Raw genomic sequence first — 12,157 nt, forward strand, 5'->3', positions numbered from 1 at the left:
AGCAGGACACCCAGTCTTTCCACAGCCCCACAGCTCACACCCCCAAGCAGTTCTAACACCAACAGAAGATGTTATAACCAAGTTCACAACTTCTTCCCCCATCCAGGAATTCTCCAAAATCTTTGCTGAAATAAATATCCATCTCACTCCGTATTTTCATAAATTAAAAAAAACAAAACCCAGATTCTCTGCATTTATGAGTATTAAAGGTCCATAAAGAAGCTAGGTATTACCACAGGTCCAAAATCACTAACACAATTCCCTCACAAATCCCAGAGAACTTTATTTAATAGGGTCACTTTAAAGTGGTGACCAGTAGCCGATAGACAAATGGCTTTTATGAATGAATAAGGAAAACCAGAATATTTTTAGTAGATTTTACTGGTGTTAGGAATATTTTAGGAGCTATGCAGATGGCAGTCAGTGTGACAGTCAGAAGAAGATTCAAAATGCTGGTGTATAGTTTTGTGCTATGTAGAGATGCAGGATTTAATCATCAGTGGAATTTTTAATTTCTTTTTTGATTCTTCCTGCACCATCTTTTGGGCTTCTGCAAAAAAGACAGCATTATTAAAGGAGTAAGAGCCTCCTCACCAACCTTCACTTCTAATACTTCCGTGTGTAAGTAGACTGAAGTGGGCTAGGATGGCTGTCTTCAGGCAAGACACGGGCTGAAGACTGAGTGCACCCAACCCTCCGCCAGCTACAAATAAAGGCCAAAGCTAGACAGAGAAATTGTCTCCACATCCACATGGAAGGCAATGGTAGGGCAGCAGCTATACCTTCTACCATGAAAGTCTGTCACTGAGAGCTGGGACCTCTGTGCCCACCTCCTGTGGTCTTTCAAGGACGTATTGGAGTGCCCTTGCTCTACATAGCTTTGAAATCTAACTCATAGCTTCTATAAACATGAACAAGTTTAGCCTATTTATAATACTATAAATTGCATGAACAGCAGCAAGGCAAGCCACAGCATTGCTACATTACCAGGGAGCAAGAGGTAGGCACTGAGAAAGAGAAGTCAAGGGGGGATTCAGTTTGAGATTCAGTCACCTGAACCTAGGTGCTGACATGAGCTGGGTGCCTACGCTCCCATTACAGCCAACGGAGAGGTAGGGCTGGGTTCAGTTGCTTAAATGTGGGTATCTAGTATCATTTGAGATGAGTTGGGTTTTCTGACTGGCCTCCAGCAGGGCAGAGATTTCCCATTGGCCCTATAAGGCATCTGCATGAGGCTGACAGATGTCCTAAGGGCACCAGATTTGGCAAGGTATGCTTATATTTAGGTAACTGGATCAAGTTCCACTAATCAGCAGAGTAATGGGAGCCCAGAGTAAGGTTCAGATCACCCCCTAAAGCAGAATTCAGATGGCTGGATGGCTCTCCAGGCTCCACAGACTATACTGACTTGCTATCAGGAGAGCTTGGACACCTAGCACACACAAAGGTGCCTACATTTAGATGTCTTAATTGTAGCTGAACTGCACAGTCAGGGCAGGATCCAGCTGCCTAAGCAGCTCAGGCCCATCCAAAAAGGCACAAATCATTTTTCTCAAACCCTCCCTTCAGTGGGATAAAGTTATAATCGGCCTGTCATCCTTTTTCCATGGCTGAAAGGAGTTAGTCGCATCAAATCACCACCCAGGCTTACGGGGCAGGATACTCCAAATAGCTTTGTTGTGGCTCACCACACAGGTAATTCTCATCCCCTACCTTCATTCTGTATTCCCTGGGTAGGCAGCACAGATGTTTCTGGGGATAGATTGGGAAAAAAAAAAAAAAAGCAGCAGCTCAATATCTGTGAAAGCCCTTATAAACTTGAAATCAAGTTATATATGGTATTAATTCAATTTTGCCAAAGTCAATAGAATTACGTTTTCTTTATAGAGTAAAAGCACTCACCTGCTGTACATAAATACAATGAAGACGACCAGGACAAGCATTATCAAGCTGGCGAGCACTTTCACGTAGGCTGAAAAACAATTACACTTTGTCATTTACAACTCCTCAACCTTATTTCTTCCTCCTCCTTTAAATGATGATGGCAACAGCCTGCGAATTACACGCAGGAGTGGCATGGACAGCACACATTTAGTGACACGATTAATGTTAGGTATCACAGGAACAGCTTGTCTCTACCAACACGTGCCACCTTTTCACAAGTTAGAGAAACTTATAAGGTACTGTTGGAACAGATATGGGTAGTTCAGACCCTTAGCTGAGACTTCCTTCTAGTTTTCCTTAAATGAAGTCTGGTCTCCACCTTTGACTTGCAGCAGGGGAATTATCTTAAGCAGAAAATTAAGAAGTGACCAATTCCTTTGAGATATACACAGAAACCAACATGTAGAGAAATCATGCTTTCAGATCTTACAAGATTTTTCATTTTTCCTGCAATCTGAAAGATAATTCTACCTTTCAAACCCTCCACAAAGTCATACTTTTTGGCCTTGCTTGTTGAGGAAAAAAATCATTAAAAGTTTATGCTAGAAGGTAGGATGCCAAATAAAAAAGCCCCCAAATGTATCATTAGAAATAGTAATAATATTGTTATCTTAACTGCCATGACATTTTAAAAGACACAATTTTTAAAAGGCTGGAGGTTGGCTGCTGGAACACTGGCAAGGTCACAAAGGCACCTTGAAACATATTTCATTTACCACAAAGGAATTAAGTTCCTGAATATCTTTGTACTGGCATTTAAATAAAATATGAAGCATTCCAATGTTCTACATCTACTTACACAGCCAAGGCAAAGAGTCCTGGGATTCCCATCCCTGCTTTACAGGCTCACTTGCATCAGGACAAGGAAGGTTTGAACCCTGCGTCCCCGCCGGCCGGCAAATTCCCTAGTTGCTGGGTTATCACACAGGAGAGGAGAAAAGGACCACCGCATCCTCCCTGCGCAGGCAGCACCTGCACTTCTCAACACACTCACCCTGAAGCACTGTGATGTTTTATTATGGGGTCGTTTGAACCAAGCATTACAAAATGTCATGTGGTTTTCCCTCTTTTGGCCAAAACTATTCACCCAATTCAATCGGGATGTGAAACTCTAAGGAGCCCCAGTGAAGCAGCACTTTTTGGCAAGTAGATTTGTACGAAAACCAACGCCCTTTCCTCTGCACAGTATTTCTTTCAGCAAAGCCTCATACTGAGCCTGAGTTAAAGGTGCCCTATGCGGTACCACGCACCGTCTTCTCTGCACTCAGCATGAACCTGCTACATCGAGAGTGAGTAAATGAAAATAAATGCGGAAATGTAGAGAAGTAAATTTTACACATGAAATAACCCAATTCTCAAAAAAGGATACTGAAGCACATGCATACGCGTGTGTTTCGCACTTCTTTCACAAAGAAAAAGGAAGTAGGGGGAGAAAAAATAAAATATGAGGGACAGGGTGGGGTCGGGAAGCTTATAATGCTGTAATCTGAAGATGAACACATGACTGTGCAGTTCACTTTGTCTGCTGTTCTTTGACTACCCTAAACTGTATGTCAGAAACCTTTTTCTCCACTCTGGAATTAAAATCTGTCGAGCAAAGATGAGTTCTTCACTTGCACGGCTCTTCAGGCTAAGGAGTTACAGGTCAGTAGTTTTCCCCTTTTTGAGTTTCATTTTATCCCATTACCCACTCCCACACAGATACTGTCTTCATTTTAGTATAATTTTTTAAAAATCCTTTCCTATCTATGGCATTACACCATTTATTTTTTAATTCTTCATTATTATTTGTCCACGCTTCTCGCACTGGTCTGGTTTAACTTTCTCCTGTTTGGTCAGTCCAGGTAGCCTTTTTATATGAAACCCAGATGTTTTCTATCATAAGATTTTTAAGAGAACAGTATTTCAAGTATCACCGAATTGCATAAATACAGATCTAACTTACACGTGCACAACCCATACAGAAAAAGGTAAAGGAAAATTGTCCATCTCACTTCTCTCTGAAGGTGTGCTTTTGCAGATTTCTCTCTCCCTCATGGAGAAAACATGCCTGCTCTACATTTTCACAAACCTCTTCCATAATTTTTCAGAGTATATTTATTTCTGACCCTTTATTCATAAAGATCTTGCTCTCTGTTCTCTAACATGTCTCCTTCTTGTCCTGTGGCTCTACGAGAGGAAGCTGAAACCAACCCTCCGAAATGCAAGTACAAGTCAACTTATGAACATGAGCTTAAGTTCTGGACAGAGCTGAAACACTAGTCAGTATTTAGCTGTCTCCAAATAGGCTGATTTCTCAAAGATTAACATACCTAGCCTGTCCCAAACATTTTTATAATGAACCTTTAAATAAATTTTAATTGGAATCTGCGTATTATTCCTGCAAATTCTCCTCCCACATCAACTGTGTGGTTGAAGAAAGCTCTCTTGGTTCATTTAGTAGCAACAGTGTGATGCCAGTCACCAGAGGAAGACGCAGGGGCATAAGGGCATCGACCAACTCGAAATGAGAACAGGAAGACTGTGGCAGGCTTCCACAGGCATAGGCCCACCTCTTCCTGCCTGAGACATGAGCACCACAAACACAGTCCACGAAAAGACGTTAACTCCAAAATTAGAAGCAAAGTCTGAGATCTGAACAAAGCTATCGTATTTTTTTAAATACTCTCATGGCATAGGTTTTAGATAATTATCTTGCCCATAGAAGGAGCGGTCTGTGGTTACATACACCTCTCCTGGCACTTTTTGGTGATGTATTTCATAAACATGACGTTCACAAACTACAAAACAGAAAAAAAATTTTAAAAGGCAGTGAATTTAACATCAGCTTTTCATTTAATTCCACTGAAAGCAGTTGCATTATCTTCATAATCACTGAAAGCAAAATCTGTAATGCATATCTAGAATAAATTAAAGTTTGAAGCAAACAAAATAAAGGTAGAATTGACTATTCATAGCAAGAGAGTCTTCAAGTCATAATACTCTTCAGTGGAAGACTCTTGCTGATGCCAGTTTGAATAGTCCAGCAGAACACAAGGCAGACTGAATACAATAGAAATTCTGAGATTCGATTTGTAACATATAATTATTCCATATTTTAATGTATTATAAGTTTAAATTATCCACATCAGAGGATTTTAGGATTTCAAGTCTGTGTAATGGAATAGAAATTTTTACTCCCGTTTTGTCAGGAAGGAAGGAAGATAATGAATAGGTACCATAAAAGAAGATTAAAGAAAAGTACCAATTCTGTGACTGACCATTTTCAATATATTTACAAGTAGTTCAACATTTTCATCAAGAAAGCTTTTTATAATATAAAGTGGAAATGGGAATGCAAAATGATTAAAACTAGAAAAAAAAAACCTAAAAATGGCGAGAAAGCTATATGCAGGCACATCTAGGGGCTCACACAAGACACTGCCTGTGGCAGAAAAGAACACACTGAACCCACAGTAGGGGACACCTCCAAGATGCAGAGCTAATATTAATGGAGCACAAATATTAATAAGTCAAAATTTAAAAAGCATTTTGTCTCAAGAGAAGCCCTTTGGCAGCTGCACCTTTGGAGGCATCTGTGGTCCAGAACCGTAGGCATGAGCTGCATACCTGCCTCCCTTTAACCGTTGAGAAGAAAGGGAAAGCCCACTGCCCGTTTCAGCAGTCAGTGGTACTGCAGTTCCCAAAGACAGCTTCAGAACAACTCTATGCCAACTGTTTCCATTAGCCCTGTCTCATACAACGTTTAAAAAAACAAGATATATATTACTGAAGTACAGGCATTGCAGTGCCCCACCATCTCAGAAAATTTTTATGCTGCAGTACACAACGTAATTGTGGTACAGGAGCCCATACCCTGATGCTCAGCGTGAAGCACATGAAGAGAGTACCACGTCATTATTTGAGCTACGACCCATGCCAGCTCCACTGCAGCCTTGGAGACCTGCCCAGCCTACCTTTAATCCAGCTCTTTTGAGTAAAGTTCCTTCAGCAGCTGAAGCCCGCTGGCTTCTCTGGTTAGTTTTCCATCCTAAAGGGTTTTCAAGACCCAACTGGACAAAGCCCTGAGCAACCTGGTCCGAACTCGGGGCTGACCCTGCTCTGAGCGGGAGGCTGGACTAGAGACCTCCCGAGGTCCCTTCCAGCCTGAATGGTTTTATTCATGTACCTAGGCCATACCAAAGCCCATACTGCTTTAGCTAATCCTATTAGCTAATCCTACCATTAGTGTTCGGGCAGAGATGATGAGGTCGTCAAGTTCAGGCTTGTTCCTCTGTGTTACAGTCACACCTCTAATTCCAATATAGGCCTATAAACTCCGAAATTTAGTAACTGTGGTAAACCTGAGCAAAGGCCCACTTAACACATCTTAAAAAAAAAAAAAGCACCTGGCAACCCAGCCTAAGTGTGGGACGTATTTGGTGTGGGTTTAAAGGCAAATCTAAGCAGGAAAGCTAAGTAAAAGAAGAAAAAGTTAGGGATTAGAAGGCCAGCCTGCTTGAGATCAGTCTTTCTCATGGCCAGTGGGGAAATTTTCTGAAGGTCCAACAGGATTCAGATCCTTGAACAGAAACAGGACCTGTGGCCTTGAAGGGCTTTTTACTCTTTTTAATATGGGTTCAGGTTTTCTGTCCCTCACTACTAACACTGGACAGTTGTTCCAAGTCCCCATTCCAACTCAGAATAAAACCTCCCAGTAGTTTCCAGCACCAGTTGTTATGCTGTAGCTATCCTTGATTGATGCTAACTGTAGGAAGTAATTAGGGTCCCCTTTGCAGGAAAATGACAGCTATGGTGACAGAAGCCACCACACAAAACCACAGACCTGCCAAGTGCTGAGGAACAACAAAAGAATTTTCTACTGAAAATTGACTGTGAACATGCAGGAGGCTGGATCTGGCAAGATATGGTGTCTGCAAGCCTGTGAAGTGTCTGGAGGCTGTACTGATTTTGGCTGCAATTGAGTTAATTTTCTTCATAGTCACTTGTACGGTGCTATGTTTGGATTTGTGCTGGAAACAGCGTTGATAACACAGGGATGTTTTCGTTACTGCTGAGCAGTGCTTACACAGAGTCAAGGCCTTTTCTGCTCCTCACCCCACCCCACCAGCAAGGAGGCTGGGGGTGCACAAGGAGTTGGGAGGGGACACAGGCAGGAGAGCTGACCCCAGCTGACCAAAGGGATATCCCACACCAGATGATGTCGTGCTCAGCATATAAAGCTGGGGGAAGAAGGAGGAATGGGGGGGATGTTCGGAGTGATGGTGTTTGTCTTCCCAAGTAACTGTTACGCGTGATGGAGCCCTGCTTTCCTGGAGATGGCCCTGAACACCTGCCTGCTGATGGGAAGTAGTGAATGAGTTCCTTGTTTTGCTTTGCTTATGCGTGCAGCTTTTGCTTTACCTATTAAACTGCCTTTATCTCAGCCCACGAGTTTTCTCACTTTTACCCTTCCAATTCTTTCCCCTATCCCATGGGGGGGGAGTGAGCGAGCAGCTGTGAGGGGCTGAGCTGCCTGCTGGGGTGAAACCACAAGAAGGCAGACAGAGGGAAATGAAGAAAATGCCAGAGCAACAGGAAAAAGTCCTGAGAGAAAGGATTATTTGGGAAGATTTTAGGCACGGTCCTGTTTAAAACCTTCTTTTCCTTGATTAATACTGCATTCAGTGAGTATGTAACCAGCACAGGATCCAAAGAACACACAGGACCCCAAATCTCAAGGTAACTACGCAAGTACCAAATAGATGTACACATCTGTCAACGCACCGGAGCCAGGATTCACCTAGATATACCAAAATGAACATCTGCCCTGCTCTCCCCTGAACTATATCCCCCTCCTTACTCACATTGCTGCCCTGAATCCTACCACGAACTGTCGCGCTGAAACACCCGGCCGGGCATCAAGACCCAGGAGGCTCAGTCTGGTAGGGACAAGCAGTAAGAGAGTCCCTCCCTTCCCCGAGTAGTCCCACATAATTTACCTGGGGTGGGGGGAGGGAGCGGAATACCGAAGGCGATGGCAGAATAAAAGCCTACGGGAAAAGACACCAACCTACCCCCCCCAAAGAGGCCCGGGAGGGCTGCCCGCCCTGCCCACCCCTGCCCGGCCCGGCCCGGCCGGGCTCGGCGGCGGCGGTCCGGAGCCAGCTGCCAGCAGGAGGAGCCCCTCCACCGCTGATGGCGGCCCCGCGGCTCCCCGGCACGTCCTCCTTCGCTAGGCGAAGGGGAAAGAAAACCACCACGTGAAAGTCCCACGGCACACCGCAGGCTTTGCTCGCCTTTCACGGAGGGGTAGAAATCCGTAGGAAACGGCAGCAAAAAGGAGAGGGCGCGGTTCCCTCAGCCAAGCGTGTTAAAGACGCTCCGTCGTAGCACGGCAGGTGGGATTTTACCAGATCTGGGGGGAGAAGATGGATGGGAAGGGGCCTCCCCGGAGTTTGGAGTTTCTTAATGCCTTCTGCATTTAATTTGAAGGCACCAGTACGGATTTCCCACAAGCGATGCTGCTCTGCCGCTCCTGACTGATGTTTTGATTGCTCTATCTACTTCCCTCAGGTCAAGTAGAGAAAACCCTGCTAACGGCAGCTTGTTCTCCATTCCCTGGGGACTCACATTAAAGCTCCTGAGACGTTTCTTTGTTTTACTTTTACTCTGTAAGCTGTCCTTAATTTACACCTTCTGCATGGGCTTCTCTTCCCACCACTGCTCCCACGTGCCGCTGCTTCCATGTGCCACTGCTGTGCGTTCTGTAGTGAAATGAAGTAATTCCTACACTGGTTAGTGAACGTCCACGCTTGGAGTCACCTCTTAAGCGCAAGCGTTCGCAGAGCCATAGGTAAATTGCACTTTCGAGGATGCAGGTATCCAAGAACAAATTCAGCTCTATTTAGAGAGTCCATCCAGGCTCAGTGCTCTCAGGCGTCAGTACAAAACCCACGTTTCACTGTCTGCTTCGGACACACACAACATGACGTTGGGACAAGTATAAATGAGAGAAGAGGAACCAGCAGACCTCCGCCTGCCCCAGTCTGTACTGCTACATCATGGCTGTGCGCAGCTTTTATTAGGATAGTGCTTGTTCCTGACGTAATAGAATACTTATGACAAGCTCCTCTGGATCCATTTTTCTTTTTCTACAAATTTGCCCATACTGAAAAACGCTTTATATAGGATTATTCACCAAACCACACAATCTCCTTACAATACAAAGTCTCATCTAGTGAACAAAGATAAATTAGAGTTTGGTGAGGTGTGCTGTGGATCTTTTTTGTTCATCACATCTCAAAATCTAATAAATTGCACCAGATTTCAGAAGCACTCAGTTTTTGCCAAAACTCTTTCCCTATTTTGTATTTTTCTGACAAGTAGAGGACTGAACTGTACCATTACACTTCTGAATCTTGTTTACTGCTTTACCACAGTTTAAAGTAGCAGCATGACTCATTTACAATATGTACAATTTTGCAGTGAAGCACTACAATATTGACTGTTTACATTTCAGAATTATCTCTCATCAAGTGCTTTTTTCTAGCCCTGAAGACAGGTTGTGTCTTCCCCTGTGGCCTCACATAATGGAAGTACATCATTTACGCTTCATACTCTAAGTATGTAAATCCAAAGTAAATATTTTCATCCAAAGCAGTTTGCTTTCTATACCTCAACTTATGAAATAACAACTTGCCCTATCTATCACTATTTCAAAGGCGAATGTTCTGAAATAACTTACTTTGAGTCATCTTCCAAAGACTGGCAGGAAATAAAAGTTCACGGGGTTGTCAGTCATTGCATTCCAGGTACGCTTTAGTACATTCCCCTCAGCCTCACTACCCCAGTTTTGGCAGAGGAGAAGCAACTACTTACCTGTCCGGCAGTCTCAGCTACAGCAAACTGCTAGGTTCAGCCTACCAACTTGTGTCCCTCAAGTATTCCCTTTTTGCAGTTTTCACCTGTACAGGTGGCACTTCTAGAGACCAATCCCTTACAAAACAGGGGTTGAGGAAGAGATCTGTCATCCAGGAGGGGTTTTTTTTTGTTTCATACAACTTTTCATTTCTGTCTCAGCTTAATATGGACAGTCATGTTGGTTTCATACCCATTTCGTCAAATTCATTTAAAATTTTTTTCTTTAAACAACTGTAGCGGCACATCCAAACAATCCCCTACTAATCCCCTACGGTTATGGCTCAGCGGACAGCACTGAGGAACAGTGTCCTATGAACATGTCCTATGTTCAGAGGACAGCACCTAAGCAGCCAGTGGGAGTGCTTGGTTCAGACCAGGGGCTTTCATGGTGAAAAAGAGCCGGGTTCAAGAAGATCAGATCTGATCAGGGCTGCCTGAGGAATGGCCCTTGCAGAGCCATTGAGCTGAAGAAAAGAGATTGCCCAGGACCACATCAGCCAGCAGAAAACCCATGAGCTCTGTGCAGTTGAGAGCTAGTAATCAAAGGGAGAAAGGGTTTGAGAACAGCAACAGACCCTGAGCCATGAGCAGGAGGGACAAAGTGCCAAAGAGACAAGAGGATGCATGTCTGTGACAAGTTCACAGAGTTGGGTTTCAGTGAGCAAGTTCAGATTTGCTCTAGTCACCTTTGCTCAAGTTGCAGAGGATATCTGTAAGTTGGCGAGTTTCCCTTAATCAGTATTTCTCAACTTTTTTATATATATTTTTTTCTTCAAATATTCATGACACCAAGCTGAGTGGTGCGGTCGACACACCAGAGGGACGGGATGCCATCCAGAGGGACCTAGACAAGCTCGAGAAGTGGGCCCGTGTGAACCTCATGAGGTTCAACAAGGCCAAGTGCAAGGTCCTGCACCTGGGTCGGGGCAACCCCCGGTATCAATACAGGCTGGGGGATGAAGGGATTGAGAGCAGCCCTGCCAAGGAGGACTTGGGGGTACTGGTGGGTGAAAAGCTGGACATGAGCCAGCAATGTGCGCTCACAGCCCAGAAAGCCAATCATATCCCGAGCTGCATCACAAGAAGCGTGGCCAGCAGGTTGAGGGAGGTGATTCTGCCCCTCTGCTCTGGTGAGACCCCACCTGGAGTACTGCGTCTAGCTCTGGAGCCCTCAGCATAAGAAAGACACAGACCTGTTGGAGCGGGTCCAGAGGAGGGCCACAAAAATGATCAGGGGGATGGAACACCTCTCCTACGAAGAAAGGCTGAGAGAGTTGGGGTTGTTCAGCCTAGAGAAGAGAAGGCTTCGGGGAGACCTCATTGAAGCCTATCGGTACTTAAAGGGGGCTTCTAAAAAAGATGGTGGCAAACTTTTTAGCAGGGCCTGTTGCGCCAGGACAAGGGGGAATGGCTTTAAACTAAAAGGGGGTAGATTTAGACTAGCTATAAGGAAGAAATTTTTTACGCTGAGGGTGGTGAAGCACTGGAACAGGTTGCCCAGAGAGGTGGTGGATGCCCCATCCCTGGAAACATTCCAGGTCAGGTTGGACAGGGCTCTGAGCAACCTGATCTAGTTGAAGATGTCCCTGCCCACGGCAGGGGGGTTGGACTAGATGAACTTTAGAGGTCCCTTCCAACCCAAACTATTCTATGATTCTATGGCACTACTTCAAACTGAATAGGGGCACCAAAGTCCAGGAACACTGTTCCAAAAGTGTTGGGCAGCTGTTCTAAAAACAGAACTTGGCAACTGAACAAGCAAAGTGTTACTGGCTTTATAAAGGGTTTTTTAGCAAAACTGCAAACATCCACATGACCTTATGGCTGCCCACGGGCACAACCTCCAGCAGCTGGCAGGCTTCAGCTGTGCCGGGCAGCAGCCACTGCCACACAGGCACACATGTCCCGAGCACCCCATAAAACAGCAGCGTCTGATGTGGCCCAGCTCCGTCATGTTATTTTCAATTGTTTCAAGAGTGATAAGCAATTACATGTTTCATTACAAGTCTGTACACACAGTTTTTACTTCACTTTCCTGAGGTACCTACAAAAACTACAAAATCACTCGGCCAGCTCCTCTGCTTCCCATACCCCCTCCTAATCTGAACAAGTTTTGAACCTCCTGGTGGACTTCAACCATGTTTGACAGAGGGACTGAGTTCTTGAATTTCTTATAAACCGACGCTCGTTAGACGCAAAAAGCTCTGTAAATGATTCTCCTTAAATCAAGATAAAAACAGATTCTACCTCATTAAGGCCGATCACGGAGCACGTCCAAAGGCTGCTAGACACAGTCAAGGCAAGAGGCAGA

At 44.6% G+C, this 12,157-nt stretch overlaps 1 long non-coding RNA gene across 1 annotated transcript; it reads right to left on the reverse strand.

The window, feature by feature from the left end:
- Positions 1–1,713: 1,713 nt before the first annotated feature.
- LOC143155959 (uncharacterized) lies at positions 1,714–12,157 on the reverse strand. Its single transcript, XR_012994521.1, has 3 exons — positions 12,094–12,157; positions 1,903–1,972; positions 1,714–1,752 (listed from the first exon to the last, which is right to left on the reverse strand). It is a non-coding gene; the product is annotated as an uncharacterized LOC143155959 (long non-coding RNA).

The sequence above is a fragment of the Aptenodytes patagonicus genome, chromosome 1 (assembly GCF_965638725.1).
Source record: "Aptenodytes patagonicus chromosome 1, bAptPat1.pri.cur, whole genome shotgun sequence".
NCBI lineage: Eukaryota > Metazoa > Chordata > Aves > Sphenisciformes > Spheniscidae > Aptenodytes > Aptenodytes patagonicus.